At 31.2% G+C, this 5,407-nt stretch overlaps 1 long non-coding RNA gene across 2 annotated transcripts; it reads right to left on the reverse strand.

Moving 5' to 3' along the window:
• Positions 1-1,074: 1,074 nt before the first annotated feature.
• LOC105791263 (uncharacterized) lies at positions 1,075-4,749 on the reverse strand. Of its 2 annotated transcripts, none has more exons than XR_008188181.1 (7): positions 4,147-4,749; positions 3,718-3,919; positions 3,414-3,580; positions 3,091-3,324; positions 2,965-3,005; positions 1,960-2,200; positions 1,075-1,280 (listed from the first exon to the last, which is right to left on the reverse strand). It is a non-coding gene; the product is annotated as an uncharacterized LOC105791263 (long non-coding RNA). The 2 variants fall into 2 exon arrangements; XR_008188180.1 differs by having other exon boundaries at positions 3,718-3,810; positions 4,147-4,743.
• Positions 4,750-5,407: the final 658 nt, after the last annotated feature.

A 5,407-nucleotide genomic window follows, 5' to 3' on the forward strand; every position in this document is an offset into this window, starting at 1 on the left:
GGAACGACCACCATACGACATCGTGGCATGAATCATGTTTTGGTATATTAAATTCATTTGGTACTTGATCCTGACACAGCAGATGATATCTAGGGGTCTTTGAGCGCCACCACATCATCGTAAACTCAAACATGCATTAAAGCTAACAAATTGTTTCCCTCAAACACAAATAAATCTTTCTGTTGAAAATTTTCAACATTAAAAAAGAATAATTGAGAGGATTTTTTTTAGGGTTGAGGGGTGTGTTGAGAGAGTTTACGGAGTAGAAGGAGGAAAACCCCATTTATATAGGCAACCGGTTGGGCAAGAATTAAAAAAAAAAACAAAATATGTATCACGAGTAACTGAAAATATCCTGAGATTCTTGGGATGTCTGAAATTTGACGGGGGTTCCCAGTTCCTGGAAATTTTTCACGGGTTGGGGGGTTGGTTGGAAAAGGGAGGGGTGAAAACACAACACATAGGCATTACACTAAAATAGGTTTCTTGAAAGCGCCGCTAAAATTATTTACGACGTTTTGACAAGCGCTGAAAAAAACGTCGCTATTGAACGCGTCGCAAACTTTTGCGGCGTTTTTAGAAATAAATGCCGCTAAAGACCATGACCTTTAGTAGCGCTTTTTCGACAAACGCCGCTATAGACCATGACCTTTAGCGACGCTCTTTCACAAACGCTGCTATAGACCATGACCTTTAGCAACGCTTTTTGCACAAACGCCGCTAAAGACCATTACCATTAGCGGCGCTTTTTCCACAAACGCTGCTATAGAATAGGCCTTTAACGACCGCGCTTTTCACACAAACGTCGCTAAAAACATATCTTTTAAAAAATTAATTTTTTTTCAAATAATATTTATTTCTATGATAAATATTATATTATGTTTTAAGGATAAATAAAAAAATATTATTTAAATTAAATTTTCTAAGAAAATTTTAACTTTAAAACTAAATATAAATATAGTAAAACTAAATATAAATATAAAAATTAATGAATTTAAATTTAGAATTTAAAATAATAAATTAATAACACAATTAAAATCCAAAAGTTAGAACACTTAAGTACAAATAAAAATCTAGAATCAAAACCAAAATAAATAATACATATGCAAGGTAATAAAATATACAATGCATTTTCTTAATCAAGTAAATCTTGGTAATAAAAGATATAATACATTTACTTAATCAAGGAAATCTTGTAATGAACTCAAAGCAATGAGCCTTAGAGAAAAACTTTTGAGCAAGGCTTCAAATTTGAACTGCAAATTTAGTTCCTGCATGCTCTGCATGAAAATAAGAGTAACTTAATCTGTGCAAAGATAAGTAAATCGGTTCAACTTTTTTAGATTGTTTTATAATGTTATAGTAAATTAGGTGTCTTATAATATTATAGTAAATTATTAACAAATACATCTAAAAATAATAATATCTCAACTTTTTAAGATTGTTTGTGGAATAAAAAATGTACACTACTGATATATCTACTCACTTAAGTTAATATAGGTGGAAAGTATTCATCAATATAAATTTAAAATATTAGAACATATCATGCTTAAATTCCAATTAAACCCTTAAGCCTATATTCTTAAATTCCAATTACCATCAACAATTGCAGAATCTCCTAATTAGCTTCTTTGTAGAATATTTGAATATGATATTCCATAGTCAGAATACATACATCAACAGCTTAAATCAAAGTATTAGAACATATCATGCTTAAAGATAATAATTAGATTTATCTAAAATCAAGCCCGATTTAACTAGTACTAAGTAAACCTATTTCAAGTTTTTTTTTTTTCTGGGCAGCCCAACAACATATAGATTCAATGATCAGATAATCTAAATTTATCTAACCAACAATTTTTTTAAAAATTAATTAAAAGTTTAAAATCATGGTTAAAAACCCGATAGACAAACACGTATGGCAAGAGAAACAAAGCAGGGACTTTTATAGTAACGCACCTATTAGCTGAATCAAAGAAGCAAAAATAGAAGAGAAAGCCGAAGTGAATCCTCAAAAAGTTCGAAAATAATGAAGTCCCTTCCTTCAGTGCCAAGCTTCTTAGATTTTCTGATAGCTGCATGGCAGCTTTATAGTCTCTAGCACTTAGCAATTCCTCAATTTGATTCAACATAGAGGAGTAAGACGCAAGTGGCTTGAAAGGCTTGAAAAATAGTGAATGTGATTACTTTATTTCTAAGTCTGTCAAGAAAAATAGCGAAGTCTTCAAACTCGTGGGGATATGTAGCCCAAGTGCTGTGCGACAAAGCACCACAAAAGGAAAAAGCAAAAACAACATACAGTGGCCGAAAAACACAAATAACCACACAATGAATGACGACAGACTCTACTAAATTTAACTTGCAAAAATATGAACTTCAATTAAATTCTTTGCTTTTAAGAGATTACTGTGTCGTTAAGCTAGTTATGAAGCTTGCTAAGGAATGTGATTTTGAGGAGATTAAGGTTAACAGTTCAGTAATTATTGATGCTGAAAAAGCTAAAGTCACCATGTTGACAACAAAAAAGTTTGCAGAAGCTTCAATCATTCTTAGTTTCGTGCCTATAAATTTCGTATTTAATAAGGTGCCTTAAAAATTTTGCATTGATTATATATAATAATATTATAATTTTCCTCAAAATATATACAAATAATATTATTTGTGCATGTTATTTGATGAACAATGCAAAACAGATTTGTAACAGATGGATTCATAATTTAACTGGGGGGAAAAACAATTGCAGATCCAAGTGCAAGTATCACAAAATTTACATTAAGAAAACAGATATTTTGAATTGAAAATTCAAGCCGCCAAAATACCAAATCAAATTTCAAATTAATTCAAGATCTGAACAGAAAAAAAAAACCATCACTAATTTAACCCAGATCTCGAAAAACACCAATAATTTAAAAATGAAATCAACAAAACCAAGAATTAATAAAGACATGGAAGAAGCTAGTTCACCTTAAAAACACCTTGGGGTGTTTGAGAAATGCTTTCTCCATCTAATATAAAATAAAAAGAAAGATCAAAGCAGTTTCAACACATAAAAATAAGACAGATAAAAGGCAGAGAAAGAGGAATGTGGACCTGTTCCGCCATGGCTGAGGATTGAAAGGACTACCCAATACTCTGCAAAGACACAGCACAAAAACCCAGCAAGACAGATCAAATTTTAAAGCAAATTGCTGATGGTATTTCAAACGGAAGAATGACTAACTGATGCTTGTATTTCCTCCAGTGTTCGTCCTTTAGTCTCGGACACCATTATTGCGAATAGGATGAAATTTGCACGGCAAAAGGCTGACAATATAAAGAATGTCCCTGAAACAATGCCAAAAGAAATGCAGTCATTTGTAAGATAAAAGAAGCTTGAGAAATATTATGACAAAAATGAACAAGGCATGAATCACCTGTTGAGCTCCATTCACTTTGATGTAAGCTTAGGCAATGATGACCAAATGTCTGCACGTTCAGTGATGAAGAGGAGATGTCGGATTCAAGGTCATTATATTAGTACCTTTAAGAAAAATGATAATCTTGTGAGGAAGCTACTGAAACACAATACAGCTGTAGATACCTGATAAACACAATTAACTCATTAATTAAATGAAATAAAGCAGAATTCGTGCAATTTTAAAGCTTTAATTTATCAGGAAATTGGTTAAATTTGTTTCTTCATTTAGAAAAAAAAATTAGAGCCAAAAAGAAGTTCACCGTTTATCCGATGAAGCAACGTCAGGTCCTTTGTTTTTCAGCAAATCCAAATAAAACGACGGGCTCCGGGAAAATGAAACGACGACAAGGCCTCTACAATAGATAATAACTAAATAATTACCCTAATTTCAAGTTAATAAAGGTTAACAAAACGGTTTTCCAAGAAGAAAATAAAGGAAAGCGAACTGTGACTGCAATTTTCCTGCCAAAATGGAGGAGAAGAGAAAACACTTGTAAGGCAAAGAGAAACGAGCTAAAAGGAAAATTATATTTATTTATACCGATTTAAACTTATAGACTACAATATTTTAATTTGCATACAGATAAGCATCCATAGTGCAGTTCAGATTCGACTAAATTGAACAAAGTTCAAGAAATTTCAGACCCTAAAAAGTGAAAGTAAGAAGGAAAAAAAAGATAGATGAGTACTTGAAACGATTCTTCTTTGTTTTTCATCTTTTGTACTTGAAATATTCAGAGTCACGTAGCAAGCAATCTTCTCATTACGCCTGATTCCAAAAGATCTCACAGTGTACCTAGCTGCAAAATCAGAAGAGGTTTAGCGGCAAAATCAAGCGATCCGGAGAAGGAAAAGAAGATCACTCTTTAGCTTCAAAAACAGAAACACCGGAATTGTTTCGATTTTCGAGATTTTGACGAAAAGATAAAGATGGAATAATCGTCGGTCGGGAAATCTTTCGGGAAAATTTGGATTTTCCTAAAAAATACACCGACCGGATAAACAAGAGAAAAACAAAGACGGTGGTTGAGAAGAAGAGGAGCTTAAAGTAGCAAAAGTAGGGAACGATGATGATGAAGACGTGGTGGCGGAGAGAAACCCCTAAAGGGTGTTTTGAGGATACAAATTTTAGGGGGAAAAATTAGGGGTTTTAGGGGGGAAATTTAGAGAAAAAAAGGTGCAATTTTTTTGAAAGTAAAATGTTTTTGTGGCGTTTTTATAAAAAAACGTTTTTTTGGAATAAAAAAATAAACTGAACTTTGTGTAGGACACGTTTTTTAAGGTAAATTTAGAGAAACACCTAGGACACGTTTTTTTGTTAAGGTGACAGAAATTCGCTGAAAGCATCTTATAGGACACCGTCAAACTGAACTTTGTGTAACAAAAAAGTAGGTATTTAATTAGAATAAAAAAAAATTCAAGTACCATATTGAACTTTCAAGTCAAACTAAGATACCATTTGGTATATTATCACCAAAAATATATTTAAAAAGCCATCAAACTTTTTCAAAAAAAATAATCGACTATCTTTTTTTTCTTTTTTCTTTTTTTTTACACTTAATTGATTACTCAAACTGTAAAATGCATCAATTAAGCTCTCCTACTAACGTTAACCATTAAATTTAACATTGACGGTTAAATTCTATTTTTCATCAAGTGTCATGCTAGTCATGAATTGCGACAAAACATAAAAAGGCATTACTATTTTCATGATTTAAAAAATCTATAAAATCATAATATAAAATATGAAAAATAATAAAATTTATTAACAATTTTTCTAAAATTAAAAAATCTAAAAATTATAAACCAGATCGATAAAATTTCAAAACTTACAAAAATTATTAAAAATTTTAAAATTTTCAAAAAATTTACAATGTTAAGTATGACTCCTATTTCAATCAAATTTGAAACATAATCTTCTAGTTAAATTTTGTTTATTTGTTTCAATCA

This window comes from Gossypium raimondii, chromosome 8, assembly GCF_025698545.1.
Source record: "Gossypium raimondii isolate GPD5lz chromosome 8, ASM2569854v1, whole genome shotgun sequence".
NCBI classification, from domain to species: Eukaryota; Viridiplantae; Streptophyta; class Magnoliopsida; order Malvales; family Malvaceae; genus Gossypium; species Gossypium raimondii.